This window comes from Simochromis diagramma, unplaced genomic scaffold, assembly GCF_900408965.1.
Source record: "Simochromis diagramma unplaced genomic scaffold, fSimDia1.1 OVJJ01000676.1, whole genome shotgun sequence".
Classification (NCBI taxonomy): Eukaryota; Metazoa; Chordata; class Actinopteri; order Cichliformes; family Cichlidae; genus Simochromis; species Simochromis diagramma.
This window is the reverse complement of record NW_024387466.1, coordinates 1,451,602-1,468,863: the sequence shown is the minus strand read 5'-3', so window position 1 is coordinate 1,468,863 and position 17,262 is coordinate 1,451,602.

Below are 17,262 nucleotides of genomic sequence, written 5' to 3'. Positions count from 1 at the left end.
ATGCTCGTTCTAACCTTGCTTTTTATTTGCTTGATTTTCTTGCAAGGTTGTTTCTGTATTCAAGCTCACGTCTCATTATAGATCCTTAACCCTCACTTTTGTCAGTCCCTCTTCATCCGCAATGTCCACAAATACTTTAAAGCCTGTATACAACAGCCATATCTCATGGTTGGTGACCATTGCAACGTGTCCTTTATATTTTCTCTTTTATTGTTTGCAACTCTGTGTTCTCCACAATCTGGACTTCTCTTGAAATTCTGTGACATGTCAGGAGAAAAATATCTCATTCCTTGTGGTAGAGTTGTGTACTTGGTATTGCCAGCTGCATTCATTTGTTTCATGCTTCACTATTTCCTTTAATGTTCCATGACTGTGTGAGTACTTGTATTCTTAATGGTCGCCTTGTGCTAGCCTAAATGTAACAGTCAACACAAGCACGATCCTAACCCTTGTGTGTGTGTGTGTGTGTGTGTGTGTGTGTGTGTGTGTGTGTGTGTGTGTGTGTGTGTGTGTGTGTGTGTGTGTGTGTGTGTGTGTGACTCCTGTGGGCACCTCTTCTTATTCAAAACATAAAATAATATTTAGTCAGCTCAGATGGTGCTGTTGGGCTCTTACTTGGACGGTATTTGTGACATGCTAATATCACCCACACCACTAAATAAGGACTGTTAAAGAAAGCCTTTCTTTCAATAGTAGCTAACATATTCAGAAGCTGGCAAAAAATAAATAAAAAAATAAAGAGATTTCCACTGAACAGCTTCCTATTTCACAGTGTAAGTGACCCCATAGGCCCAGAAAAGGATTAATATTAACATAACAGCTAAAATGTCATGGTTCCTGTCAACACAAGAAATGACATTTCATATCCAGTGGTGAACAGTTAGTTGTATCTCAGTTTTTTGTTTGTGTTATTGTTTCTTCTTCATTCACCTTAAGCATATTTTTTCATAACTTGTTATGATAAACTATACTGCATGAAATAGCAATGTCACTGATTGATCTTAAAGGTGACGTAGCGTATATAATATCGGCATTACAACCTGGAGACATGACATTTGCAGCATTTGAGTTATTTTGTGTTTTGGCTTGTTGATTTTCTCAGAATGTTATGTGCATAATTCTCTGCATAAATGACATTACAGAGATCACGTGTAAGTGACTGTTGTCTGCAAATGGCATTTTACCTGTGTAGTGTTAGGAGACATATTGGTTAAAGTCTGAATTTCTCCCTCAGCCGCTGAGCCGCTATCTACGTCCCCTTGAGCCAACCACATTATACCCAATTTCTCTAGAAGAACTGCAGAAAGAAAGAAGGTTAAAAAAAAAGTTATTTTACTTTATGTTATGCTTGCGTCTAACTGATGCTGCCTGGCTGAGGCCGTCAGGTTGACTTTGACCCCGCTGAGTGGCCTCAGGTGTGGAGCAATGATGAGTACTATCTGGAGAGAAAAAGCTGCTTATATGAACAACTGCTCTATTCTTGCCTGGCCTCACTTATGCAGGTATAGCAGGAAATATGTAGCCCTGACCTTAAGGGGCTTTGGCCAGATTTATTCATTAGGAGTCTATCTATGTTTGCCTTCACCTGTTCTCAAAGAGGCCAAGACATTTCTTTGGTTGTTTTTCTTTTCTGATCTTTACTCTTGCTTCCCACTGTTTCCACTGCCAGCATCTGTTAATATAGGCTTCTTGGGCACATTAAAACCGATGTAGGCCCCAGCACTTGCAGTTAAGTATATAATATATCGTATGTGTCATAGCTGCAGAAAAAATAGACATTCATTAATTTTAGAGGTTTTAAGGGGCCAGCAACTTAAAAACTTGCCTGGACACCTGCTTTTTTGTTTTGCTGAGATATATTAGAAACATAATTCAGTTTGCTAGAAGCTTGAAACAAATGACTGCTATTCAAGATCGAATTGATCCAAAATCAAACAATTAAAATACTAACAGAACCAAAATAATAATTATTAAAATAACTACCCTTTATCCTCGCTCTCTCTTGAAAGTCATTCAGCAACCTTTAATATTTTTATACTGTAGTGATCAAGTCATTGTGGCTGTGCCAGAGTCATCTGGAAGACTTGGTAAAATGAATAGCTTCACATTATTAAGTGAAATGATGCCTTGCTATATTTAGCTCTTTTACTCAAAGACCTTCAGCCCAGTCCCACGGCAATAATCAAATAGTCACAAATTGCATTTAACTTACATGAGCACAAACTGTCCTTAATTATTGTGACTTTGAAACTGGTATATTCAGTTGGAAGTATATTTAAAGCCTTCATCCCACATGTTATTTTTTATGCCTAAACTTGTGAGTACAGTGAGTAAAAATGAATAAAAATAAACATGACTTGTGTGCAAAAGTAATTAATTAGTAAGAAATTCATATATATTCATATACTGACTGCTTTGCCACCCATCACACCTCCAAAGCTTTGTTTATTATTGTTGTTGTATAAGTTTCAAGAACTTAATTTTGTGCCCATAACAGGATAACAGGAAAACAAAATAAAAATGAAGGTAATAAAAATAGAATCTGAAGCTATAATAAACGTAGCCTTAGGTCTATAAATACCTGGATAATGACATTCCATCATTCCATGCAATTTAGTTTCTATATGCCATCAGAGTGGATTTTAAATGAAATAGTCAAGATGTTATGTATTTGCAGACATTCCGCTTAAATTTGAGGGGTTTAAAAAGTGTTACATTAACTGTTTTGGAAGTACAACTATATAGATATATATATATATATATATATATATATATATATATATATATATATATATATATATATATATATATATATATAATTATTGTTATTATTATTATTATTATTATTAAGAAAAAAACAATAATGAAAAATGCTAACCCTTATGCACATAATTTATAATCCTGCCTCGAAACATGGACTTGACTACTAAAAACAAAGGATATCGTATCTACAGAAATTAATGTATGGAGGATTTTTCAGGAGGCTTGAAGTAAATAATGCACAAAAAAACAGTGTCAAAAAGTAATGATATTTGTTTGAATCGTGATTTTGATTTGCAACAAGCTAAATATTTTTGCATGCTGTCAGTTCAACAAGGCGGGAACACCTGAAACAATTGAATGAATTGAGATAGAAAGATTAATGCATTTGGCGATTACACTCCGATGACCCATAGACTCAAAGAAGACGGGCGAGAAGATGATTGGACTAGAGTAATGATGTCAATATTGAGACTGACAACATGGGAAAGTAGTAGACATGTAAACAGAAAAGCAACCGAACAGCCAGGAAAGCAGGTAGATGAGTGATTACAGATCTTCCTTATTGAACTTACTCATAAGCTTAATTTATGTTCTACTGGTGTCACAGACATTATCACAGAAATAAACTTCTATTACACTAAACTGCATGATGCAAATAACAAACAAAACACATGATTACAACTGGGATATGTTCTATATATGTTAAGACTGTCATATTAGTAATATGTTCAATGACAATGACTATAAAAATTAATACAAATTACGAATAATGTTAACTATTTCTTATATTAAGTTGACTCTATCATTAACTTATTTAAAAATGAATTATTAGATAAAATCTATATATAGTGTTCTGTATTATATCTGATAAGATATAATTACATTGTGGAGAGCCCACATTTACTTTCATTTTTAATTTAATTCTCTTTACGTAGCAACAAATCACTACAACAGTTGTCTCACTGAGCTTTATATTGCAAGGTATAGATCCTACAATTTTAAAGAGAAATCCCCACCAATCAGATAGCTGCAAATCTTGCTCAAAGCAGCATTTTGCTGTCTTTTTAGGAAGAAACCTGTGGCGGTATCATGGAGGGCCAGCCATCTGCCACAACTGGTTGGAGGTGAGGGTAAAGAGAAAAGAAAAAAGGAGAGCACAGGGAGACAAAGACAAAACACACAGTATGGGAGAGAGAATACAAATGTTAATGACATGCAGTAGTGGCATATAAACACACTGGGAGTGAAAAGAGTGAGAGAAGAAGAAACGCTCAGTGCATCACGAAGTTCCCCAGCAGCCACAGCCTGTAGCAGCATGACTAAGGGATGGTTCAGGGTCACCTAATTCAGCCCCAACTATAAAATTTATCAGAAAGAAAAGTTTCTGCCTAAGCTTCAAAGTAAAGAGGGTGTCTTTCTGTCTGCCTGGTTCCACAGGCGAGGGGTCTTGAGCTGAGGGCTCTGCCTCCCATTCTACTTTTAGTAACTCTAGCAACCACGAGTAAGCCTGAGGGAAAAGAAAGATAGTATTATGCCAAAAAGTCTTTAAGATATGATGGGGCATGATTATTTAAGACTTTGTATGAGAGGTGGAGGATTTCCAATTCAATTCAATTGTAGATTTAACAGGGAGCCAATGAAGAGAAGCCAATGTGGCAGAAATACGATCTCTCTCTCATCCCTGTTTGTACTCTCACTGTGGCATTTTAGATCAACTGAGGGCTTTTCAGGGAGCTTTTAGAACAGCCTGATAATAAGAATTACAGTACTCTAGCCTCCAAATAATAAATGCATGAACTCCTTTTTTTTCAGCATCGCCGTGACAGGACTTTTCTAATTTTAGCAATACTGATCACATGAATGAAAGCACTGCTACATGTTTGTTTAATGTGTGCAGTGTACGTGTGTGTGTGTGTGTGTGTGTGTGTGTGTGAGAGAGAGAGAGAGAGAGAGAGAGAGATGAGAGAGAGAGAGAGAGAGAGAGAGAGATCCTGCACAAAAATGACTCCAAGATTTCTAACAGTGTTTCTGGAGGCCAAGGTGATGTCATCCAGAGTAAGTATCTGGTAAGGCAGCATTTTTATAAGATTTTTTTTAGGGTCAAATAAAATAACCTTAGTTTTATTAAAATTTAGAAGTATTCTGAATTTAGAGTACTATGTCATATGTTTATCAATAATTGCTGAATGTTATTGTTTTCTTCCTATAAAGGTACTTTATCATTTCTGCTCAGTGATTCCTGGGGCATCAGTTACCACCATTTAGTCAAAGTTGTTGGTGTCTCAGAGATACAAGGTTTCCACCTATGTGGTGGGAATTGAGAGACAAGTCACTCATGTAACTTGTGTTGTTTTAACCCAAACTACACTCTGACTGATTTGCATTGGTGCCTGAACCTACCAGCAAACAGCAAGTGAAAGTTTAGCTAAGCAGAGAGGGAAGCAATTATGACTAATTATCTTTTGTTAACAAAAGTGTTCACAGTGGTCACCTTTCGTTCCTGATCAGGGAGGTCTCTTCCAAAAAGACAGTGCTGCCATCCATGGTGCTCAAAGCTGCACTGATGAAGATGAAAATGACGAAAATGCAATTCATATGTTCTGCAAACACGTATCAGGAGTTTCAAAGACTGCCACTAACCCTGTCAGAAATTCAACTAGAAAAAAAAAATCAATAAAGAGTGGGACAGTGGCATTTTGAGCTCAAGGCTTAACACTGGGTGGCTATGCATGGTGCAGCCAGAAGCTGAGAGGTGAGTGGGATGCAGCAAAAGGCAGGTGGAATAAAGTGACCTAGGTTGAGAGCAGAAGGGGGGGTGATAATAATCCATGTGAGTGACTCAGAGTGATGGGCTTACCTGGCTATGAATATTTCAGACAGCACCGAGGTGTGTTATTACGGCTCAGTGGGAGCACTCACAACATGGGGCAAGACATGTGCTGTCACAAGATAGGACCAGGCAGACAGGCGCACACAAACAATGTAATTTTTTCCCCCAGTATTCAGAAAGAACACAAAATTGCTCATCCATGTTGAATAGCTGAGTGGCAAAAAATGTTTTCATCAACAAGCTAGCAACAGAATCTTCCACAGACATGCTCCTTCAAATCAATATACCAACCAATCAATAAACAGGGAAAGATTTACACCAATCGGAAGCCTAGCTCCGCAAGTGGAGAGAGTAATAAACCCATGTGCAGCATTTACTCGAGTTGGAACAGTCCCACTTGCCAAGAAGATGATTAAATAAATATTCTGTTTACATGAACTGGCTGCCCAGGGGTCTGTAAACTAGTCTAGCAAAGCAGCCTTACTCAGCTAGCTAACAATTCAGAGCCTCTGGCCATAGTTGCTCCATTATTTCACCAGCCTCTGCCTCTCAAGCCACCATCTCTTTTACAAAACAGTGTCTAGAGATGAAACTCTCAGAGCACTGTGATGGAGAGGCATGTGCTGGTGTGGAGACACTAGATATATCCATGATGGTGGGAGTATCATTTTATATGGACTAGGGTCCACATCAAATGCCAACAGCAAATACTGCACAGCACACGCACAGATGGAGCTTATAGGAAAAGAGACAGTAGCAGTACTACAGTTTTATTTTTTTAAATAGTGGACATATTTTTGCCCTGATTTTCCAAGTATGTGTACTATATCCACGAACAAAAGCATCAAAGCTGTTACTATATTAGCATCCTAAGCATCAACTGTAAAATCATGAATACCTTTTTCATAGTTCAGGTCTTGTGTACTTGGGAATTATTTCTTTCAAGTCATTACACATATATTTATTAGCAACAGCTCCTGATAGCGACTTCTAGCATGCTTCCAGTATGGACACATGAGACAATAGCAAAGCCCCAAGCAGAGCACAGCTAGTCTGATGCATTATACATTACCCTTAGTCGTTCATCAGAGAAGGGTGGGGGTGCATTGACCTGTGTGCAAACTTGAGAGCAGCATTAATATGAGCGATGTTTAAGAATTCCATATCCAAAAATAAACGCTGCTGAAATTGTAATTAAGATGTGCCCCAGGGTTTTGTAGTTGCATTAGCTTGTTTATATTAGCTTATATTAGTTTCACATGCTCCTTGTTAGCCCGCTTGTCTTTGTCAGTTTCTGCGAGTCTCCTGAATACTTCCTTGACCTGTCTCCCTTGTGCCTCCTCTAATTTCTCGTAGTTGCATTAGAATTTCTATTCTCTAGCTCTTCCTTTGCATCCTGCCCACTTGCCTCCATTGTGGCTACATTTGAACTACACTTTAAAAAACAAAAAGCAGAAAGAACCATAAAATTGACCTAGCTGACAGCAGACGTCTTCTGGAGGAGCATAAAGAGGTGTGCTTCAGTCTTGAGAGATTACTCTTGGATATCCAAGGCTCTGTGGATATTATCTGTATAATTTCTGACAGCGAAAACAGTTTGTTTGGGCCCAAGCCCAGACATTCCATTCATGGCTGAGAACTTCATAGCGATTGCTTTCCCCAGGAGAAGCTGGCAGCCTTTCCTGGATTCACCGCCTCTCAACTTAGGACAAGGAACTCCACACCCTGTCACAGTTGGAACATGAATGACTTTTCCTTTTTCTGCAGCTCTCCTGCAAAACCAAGTAGGCTGATATTCGTCCCGCACCAGAATCTGAGTCAGCTGAAAAATTCCCTGTTATTAAAACGCAGTAAGCTTCTCCTGTTTCTCAGACTGTTCGTGAGCCAGCAGACCTTTCTCCCTTTTTCTAAGTATAAATTTAAGATAGAGACAAAGACTGTCAGTAAATTGTCAGTGTCTTCTCTGATTCCAGAGAAGGCACTGAGAAGAATTATCCCCATAATTCTCCCTGGTTCTATCCCGGCATGTGCCAGTGTCTGCTCTGTTTCTGGGTCTGAGTCGACTAATGGCTTCCCTGAATTGGATAGTGCACATATCAGTCGATGTGTCTTCAACCTCCAGTTTAGCAGTTCTTTTCTGAATTGGTCTTTTGCTCATTGGGTTGATTTTTCAGTTGACCACCAGCCTGTGGACAACCTTCTTTACTAGCCTCCTCCCATAGCCTAAGTTAGTCATTTCTGCGAGATCTCCTGCACAATAAGAGCATCTGTCGGCCCTATCTGTTGATACATGTCCAGTGTCCCACTAGTCTGGTTTTCGGTGTTCTGCATCCTGCCCTTCAATGTCCAGATTGCCCACTGCTGAGGGCTCACCTCCACCTCTGGCTGCATGCCCGACTGATTCTGTCCACCAGCATGCGCTGCCAACCCGCTGGCCTGCATCCCGAAGAGTCCCAGCATCACCGGACACCTGTCACACACCAGTTGCCCCAAATATTGAAATCATAACAACCATATGTTCTTCAAACAAAATATATTAACACAAAAATGTCGTATTTGGAAACAGCATTATTGCACATCGTTGCATTGAATGCATAATTGTGTTTGAAATATGATGATTGTGCTTTTAGTTTGTCATCAGTCTTCAATTCTGTTTTTTTTAAGACTTCAGATTTAGCTGCACTCTTGTAGTTGTTGTTTTTGTTTATTAATATATTCAGAGCAGGCAAAAGCAACCAGAAGCAAATGTTCACGTGTTTGTAAATTATACACATCAATAACTGTGCCTTTTACAAGGTTCATACATTTTCAAGAAACCTGTGCTTTGCAGCATAGTTTATATTATGGCATGATTTTTTGTTGGATGGTGTAATTGAGATTTAGGTACTCTGTTTGATGATAGATAAAGGATAGGGAGAGTGTTTCTAGTAAGTCCAGGACTTGATATTATTTTTTGAAAAAACTTCTAGGCTTTGCCTCTACTTCACAAAACATTTGTGTGGTCAGGTGTGCATTGCATCAACATAAAATGATACTACTGAGATTCAGAAAAAAAAGACACTGAATAAGCAAATTGCTGTTGCAGCAGCAGCTATTTGTGTTCTCATTGATGTTACAGAAATATTTATATCTCTGTGGAAAAGTACAAACTCAATATTTTACCCAACTGCTTTAATTATTCACTTCATTTCAGGCAAGGCAAAATGATAGCTAGAACCTTGTCAGTGCAGCAAAACAGCAAGGAAGCAATGCAGTTCTATGGCTGATTCCGTTAGCATTTGGATTAGCATGATGAGGTTTCTGTCATGCTGGCAGGCGCAGGACTTATTGGCGTGAAACTGGGTGGGTGTGGGGGGGCCTCGGGAGGGAGCCGCAGTCTTCGCTAGCACGAACGGCACCTGTAAAATAGCCAAGCAGGTGTGCAATCAACCTGTGTGTAGTGCTCTCACAGGGCAATTTTTTACACCTGCCACAGAGTAATTTGGGGGCAGCAGCAGGTTGCCTTGTAGTTGATACACAAATCACAATGTCTTTTGTGTGTGTGTGTGTGTGTGTGTGTGTGTGTGTGTGTGTGTGTGTGTGTGTGTGTGTGTGTGTGTGTGCGACCATTCTCAAAAAAGCAAACATTCTATTTGTGCCAAATTAGAAGCCACAGTGTATTTTACATAAAATATACATACATATACATATTATTACATAAAATTTATAAAGTTTGCTATTCTAAATCCTATTTTTTTTTAAATATCCCTTATTTCAACTCTGGTCACCATCTGCCAAAAGAACTAAATAAGCAAGTTACAGACCCAGAAATTCACAGATCTGCACTGGCTTTCATTCCGCACATGTGTCTGCTGTTATTTTGGAGATTAGACGAAAGGGTTGGAAGGTGAAAGGCTCCCAACCTCCATCCATTCTCAAGTTTTAAATTATTCTCAGCTGATCTTGTGTGCACAACCCTTACACCAAGGGTTTCACTTGACAAAGTCAAAGCAAAACAATTCAACATCGTTATTACCAGCTATATCCTGTTAATACTTAAATAGTGCGTTTTATACTGGCTTTCCTTTGTTACTCAGAAAAGAAAATAGAGGTCACCTCTAAGTCAGGTTCCTTTGGTAAAAAGGAGACCTTTGGACACCGACGGAGACTGGAGGGAAGCTGTACACTGAATATTATGTTCATACAAAGAAAAAGTTTTATAGTTCACTTGAAAGAATTGAAAGTACTGATAGCATCCACATACAAAAGATCCACATTAATAGCATATAACATTTAAACTGCAATTTTAGAATTCATACAGCTGATGTTTTATTATTTCTTTATAATACACACCTGCATTTGGTGGATTGTGTGCGTGTATGTGCAAACCCTGACGAAAACACTGAGTCTGTTTTTTTCATGCTTTGAAAATGTCCTTGCAGAGCTACACAGCACATTACAAATATGCTTTTACAGATTAAGCAATATTCCTTTTTACCAAAGCTGACCTTCGTGTTTAGTGAAGTGCTTTTAAAGAATTTAGCAGAAGTGAAGAAGCAATGATAATGAAAATCAAAACCATGACAGTACTTATGACAGTTATTGGAATTATTTTACGAAAATGATGTCAGTTTATTTGGCCAGTAAGTGTGCTTGCAACTGTACTTATTGTATGGTGTATCATATTTTGGTTAGCTAATGAGCTAAAAGGCTAAAAGAAGAAATTGAAGACAGATGCTAAAATGCTTCCAATGATAGATGAAAAATAGGACTACTCTAATCTCAGTGGCAGCATTAATGAATCATAGCTCTGTCATTTTGCATGAAAGAAGCACCTCAGCATTAAAAGCAGCATGTGTTGAACGGCGTGGTACTTTCCTTCACTGTTGCCAAGGGAGCTGAAGTGGACATACATGAATAAGCTGGAAGAGCCGTGGGCAGAACTTTATCCTCCAGCAGTGCTACCAGCTCTGGACAAAGTTGGGGGGTGTGCAGAAAATGCCATGAAATGCACTTAAGCAGTAGGAGGAGAAAAGCAGTGCCTCATCTAGCATTAACTTATCTGAAGAAAAAATTCAGCTTTAACACCAAAGAGCAATTTTTCCTGCTTTTTCATTGTTCAATCGGAGTGGCATCATAAAAAGGTTTTTTATAATTTTTGGCCTGAGTGGTGTGATTAGAAAAAAAACACACAACACCTTTCAAGATGTTAATTCTCTAAGAAATTTGCACATTTTTCAAGCCAATTTTTGTGTTTCTGTGAACCTCCAAAAATAATCACAAGTTCAAGATTTTAGCTGTAATTCTACACTTACATGTTTGTGATAACCGGATGAAATTTTGTCTTCTTGTTCTCATCGTTGCCTTAAACGATCGGAAGAGGTTAAGGTAAACGGTCAAATTCGTGAAACGCCTCACATCAGCATTTGAGGTGAACTGTTTATTTTGAGCTGGAAAAAAAAACAACACAGCAGTTGCAAAGTTGCAGATCCCCGGAGGGAGAGTTGAATGACCTGCCAAATCTAATTTCTCAGTGTGTGTATTTACCAGAGTAGCTTTAGCGGGGGAAAATGTATTGTGTCAGCGCCTGGCAGTTCTCTCTGTTATGGAAGTTCAGTGACCCATTATGTGGTGGTGTGGTATGTGCTGCAGTGGTGTGGCATGCACTGTAATGGCAAAATGTTTCAAATTACTTGTTGTCATGCTGAGATTTACATATTTGAGTCTGGCGCTGGAATAAGCAACAAGGGTTTAGACAAAAGCTTGAGTATGGTTTTTTGTTTTTAAGTTTAACTTCCTCATAGGAGAGACATGGTTAGGTCAAAATGTTTTTATTATTCATGCAAAATGTACAAATATTTTATGAAACATAATGGTTATAATTTATAATATGGCCTGCTTCTAAATGTGTAATTCCCCAGTAATTAAATTGAATTTTAAAGTATTTATATTTCCGTACACATACTTAAAGGTCATTTTAAGTAGTTTGTCATTTCATGTTAATTTGATGGAAAAACTAAAAAATATTTCCCCATCTTACAGTACAAAATGAGTGTGGGCCATATCATGGAGTGGAGTATACCGAGTCGTTGTTTATTTAAATCAAGCCGATTTTTAAAAAATACACTCATTTTGAAAGCTGCCTTTAAACAGGGATGTAAAATATCTAAATATAAATAAACAGGCAACTGAATAATAGAACATCCATCATGCACATGACCATATGAACAATAAATAGAGATGTAAAGCCACGCCATAATAAGGACCTTTAGTTATTTCTTTAAAAACCCTCAATTGTTACTGCTCTATTCCAGTGTATCTATCTTTACGTATTTGTAGGTGACTATAATTACACTGGAATTTCAATAAAATTTCATGTAATTACCGAGGAGATACACCTTTATCTATTACCGTACTAATAATGCTGGACACTTAGTAATCACCACAAACAACAGAAGAAATGTATAGAGAGAGAGAATAAACTCCAGCTCTACCAAGTGAGTATGCCGCATTGTGAAGAGGGCTGGAAGAAACCTAAGAGCATCTGATTTCTGTCCTGAAGACAATAAGGTACATCACTCATCGTCTGCCATGTAGCCCCATGGATCATATTTACACCCAGGCCGCAGACTGGGACTCCAGGGATGAGCTAGGATACACAGGAAGCAGAGGTCACTTGACCAAATTCAACCCATGGAGGCCTGTGGGGAAGAAAGTAACAGCTATACATCACACAGGAGGCCATCCATCACCCGAACTGTTCGATGCGAAGCGGCCACTTTGAGATTTGCTTCAGCCATCTGCCCTTAAGGGACGAGGTGGTGACAGAGGATTCTAAATATACACTATATGAGTCTCACAGACTAGACACAGGATGGAGGGTAAATCAGGAGGTAAAATATTATCACAGATATTTCATTTAGATTATTTGTATTCAATTATTACATTCTATGTAACAGCAGAGGAGCTTGATATTAAAATAGAATGCAAACTGCATAAACCTGGTGATATTGGTGTGTCTTATATAATACATTTACACACAAGGGGTGGTATATATTTTCTCTCTATCAGATGCAAACATATTGGTATTGCAGTTGTGAGAAAAGGAGGGAAAACCTAGCTGAATAGTGAATAGCGTCCCTAGCAATGATCCATTGGCACAGTGTGCAGACTGAGCCCAGCATTGCAAATTGTCTTTTTATGGTGCAATCAGGAGGAATCTGGCAGTGGTAACAGAAGTGCAGCCTGGTTCTGCAGGAACTGGAGTATTTCTGGATGAATGGAAATGTGTTCAAGAGTAAAAGCAGATTCTGATACAGCATTACATTGAAATCCTGATTTTCCTACACCAAGACAGAAGGTGTTCAAGGTTTTGGGTTTTGTTTTTCTTTGAAGAAATTACATTAATATGTTGTGAAGTAATTTTTAGTTATTTAACAAGTACAAAGGCCAACAAGCTGTGAACAAAAACAGAGATGTAAACAGAGTGTAAACACAACACAACCCTGTAAAAAGTTCAAGGAAAGACAAAATCTTTTCCTAAGCTGAAGTCCATATTAAACACAGTGTAGCAGAGAACACTAAACGTAAGTATTTGTTCCCAATGCTATGCAGTGGAAAGATTTCAAAATGCATTGTGAAAAGAAACTGCCTTATAGTTAAAAAAATAACCCATTCATTGAAAAAGAAAATCGAAATAACCTTTGCACCACATATGATGCCAAAGCTTCCTTCTGCACTCACCAGCCACTTTATTAAGAACACATGTTCACCTTGGTCTAAATCTTTCAGAGGTTGCTCATCTACTGGGATTTTCCTGCGCAAACTTTTCTAGGGTATGCAGAGAATTTTCAGAAAAAGATAAAACAACATGAAAACATGGATCCAACCTGCCTTATATCAATGGTTCTGGCTGCTGATGGTGTTGTAATGATGGCAGGATATTTTCTTGGCACACTCTGGGTCCCTTCATACCAGCTGAGCATTGTTTAAACACTGCAGCCTTCCCGAGTATTGTTGGTGGCCATTTGCATCCCTTTATGACCACAGTGTGCTCATCTTGTGATGTCTGCTTCTAACAGGATAACAAACCATGTCACAAAGCTCAGATCATCTTGAACTCAAATGGCCTCCACAGTCACCAGATCTCAATCCAATAGAGCACTTTTGGGATGTGGTGGAATAGGAGATTCACATCATGGATATTCAGCTGCCAAATCTGCAGCAACTGTGCGATGCTATCGTGTGCTATCAGTGCGGAGCAAAATTTCTGAGCAATGTTTCGAGCGCCTCGTTGAATCTATGCCATGAAAAATTAAGGCAGTTCTGAAAAAAGCAGAAGGTCCAAGCTGGTGTCAGTAAAGTGTAAAATAGTCTGTGAGTGCACAATAGACTGCGAGAATAAACGTAGGATTTAGTTAGTCAAAGGATCTTGCAAAGAAAGTCCTTCAAATGATGCAACATTGAGTGCTGGATTAAAATACTTCATAAATGTATCATTATACGACAGTTAATGTATTTTGGTCTTATATTGCACACAGTCATTTAAAAAAATAGTTACATATATTGTGTTTAGAAATGACTGAATCCCAGGGCTGCTGTTTTTGAGTATGCACACGCACAGCGTAGGGTGACAATCATGTGATTTTGCTGTGTTTATAGCATGCCATGCTGAATGCTATACCACCTGGTTCTGTCTGTCTGGGAAATATGCTGTCCTTTCACCTTCACCAGAAACTGCCTGAACCTTATTACATCTGAACTTCAAAGAAACCCATAAGCTATATTTTTCAACCCGTGTGTAATTTGGTATTTTGCTGAAAAATGCTACAAGCAATTTCCTTTTAGTTCTAGTTATAGAAACAGCTACAAGCACTGCCTCACAACCAATACAACCAATGCAATCTAAACCACACACACACACATTACCTGCCTAAGACTCAAAAGGAGGTGTGCAACGATTTACTGATTTATATTCACATTGTTGCTGAGAGCTTGCATCTCATTGAAATGTATTGTTTAGCCAGAACAACGGCACAGGAGCTCTGAATCACGTTCGTAGATTTCCCCTGGCAGGAAGAAGTGAAATAAATGAAGGTGTCCTTGTACTGTACATACGGGGTCTGTTTCAGGTGGACAGCTGGTGTAGATTAATTTGTGCTACTGGAATGGGACGGATCCATACTGTACAGTATAGCTTGAGCAGTGGCTTGCAGAAAAAGAGAGAGAGCGAGAGAGGTACTTCACTTTGCACGCCCCTGTATGAGCACTGCAGAGGATGAAGGTGAGGAAATATACATAAACGGATCCACCTGAAGTTCCAGTGATGAAGTCCATTTGTACGTTTGCAAAGGTCTCAGGAAGAAAATAGACCTTCCACACTGATATAACTTTTCTTAACTGCCTCACCTCCTGTGCTGATACTGAATAATTCAGTGACTATTAGTCTACCATTTGTCTGGACATTAAGTCTCCTAGCAACATTGCTGACTTTGTCATTACTTAGCTACTGCACAGAGACACAAGGACAATATTCTCACACAACCGAAATGCATAAAAAATGTAGCTTAGGCACAGTATGGTTCCCTTTCACCACTGCGTCTCTAAGGTTTTATGAGTGCTAAATGTAATAGGTAGATATTCTGAGAATATCTTTGAGTTTAGTTATGTCAGTGCCATGTTTTCATTACATCATTAAATTATTTATTTGAACTTGTGAACAGCTAACAGCCAATCATGAAATATTCAAGTGTCCTTTTGTATTTTATTTAATCTTTATCTCACCCAAAGGTAGTGCTCTGTGATGACCTTGTACTAAAAGTAATATAATTAAACACCAAAAGCTGCATTAGAGTTTAGAGAAAAAACACCATCAACTGGGGAGGGGCGTAATAACAGTCTATGCGGGGCCATAACATGATTCACTAATGACTCTGACCATCCAGTGTGATCACATTTCAGCACGGGCATGCTTGCCCACACTTTGAGGCCCAGAGATTGTAAATGTCAGTGGCTTGTCACTCAGACTTAGTCCCACACGGACAGTGAGATGGAGCCTGCTAAAAGGGAAGGCCAAATGACAGGACAGACATTAGTATCCTGCCCGACTCATTCAATGTCTGCCTGTCAATCTCAGGATATGTTCCAGGCACCACTTTGCCACTTTATGCATTTTCCAATTTCTATTCAGAACCTTATCTCCATTAAATACCTCACCAGCGGATGTTGATTGGTTCTCATCTTTGAATAACAGTTTAAGATCTCCCAATCAGCTGTGGCCACAAATTGCCTACCCCAGTTTCTCCAGGGTTATAATGAAATGGAAAATAAAATCACGTCTTCAGATTCAGGGATTGGGTTTGAGTGAAAGTGTCCTCCTTTCAATTACTGCAGAAATGAAAAGCCAAAGCTCTGAAAAATATCAGTGCAAACATCAGACATCCTGAGAGTTAAAAAAGAAAATTACATTTTAAAACATTTGACAAGTAATTGCAAATGTGAAACACAAGTCATGGAAAGCAAAGTGTGCAAATAGTTAATTTTAGTTTATTAGCGCCTTTATTTAATGACTGTTAGTCTTGTTTACCTAATGGAAAATGTCATTTAACTCTGTTTTTCAGAGCATACAAGTTCCTTGTGAGAAACATTTAGCCCACTTATAGCTGATTGTGACTGTAGCATTTACTGTACAGTTCACGATGGGTTAAGATGTATCCACCACCTGGCAACAGCGATATAGATATGTGCTGTGACAACCAACTAGATCTTGTATACACTCCAGCAAAGCTGTGCACATTTTCTCTGCTCATGCCAAGCCTCAATGACACAGTACCAGTCCAAAGCCAAATGGCCACTAGGCTTTTGTATTAGTTTAAATAAATCTCACTTCGAAGAGGAATATGTTCCTCTGGATATGATGCAGTGTACTCTCCTGGGGTTTGGATAAAGTGACTCCAAACACACCAGTGACTTCCATCTGCTCACTGAGTTATGCTTATAAAGTCTGTAATTAGATGCATAGTTAATTCCTGCTATCTATCAGTTTATAGCTGCAGTGCTCGTGAGTTTGGTGGTAAAGACCACCAAGCTGTCAAGTGCTGGCACCAAGTAGAGAACATTTTATCTCTCAGTGCAATGACTCACGCAAAGACATAGCTGAAGAATATATTTACGTGTCTGGTAAAGTCAACACAATGTATTTTCACATTTCCTTTGTAGTTAAAAAAACCCAGCACTCCAAAAGATAAAATAGTTTTACGTTTTTCATGGAGGAAAAGAAAAAAAATATTCTTGCAGTGCAGGAGATTTCAAAGACAGTGTTTAGAGAAATTTAGTGATGGTCAATTGAGGCGTATTCAGGATGGGGACGAGCTTCTGTGCAATGTGTTGACCATGAAGGGAAAGCGTAGCAGCAGCTCTCAGGAAACAACATGCCACACCCCCCGACGGGTGGAAGTGGGATCTAAAATGTAGGGATTATTAGAAACAGGCCCCTGTTCACAAATGTAGAGATGGGGAAATTGGAATTTAGCATTGTGGTTTCACACCTCCCTCCCATTAACACTGACAGCCTGTAGTACATGAGGTACACCAATGGCAGCAGTGAACGCCCCTTCCAGAGAGTTCAAGGGCTACTTAGTAATCTATCACTGCATTTATCAGTGTAAGAAAGCAGCACAGCTACACCAGCA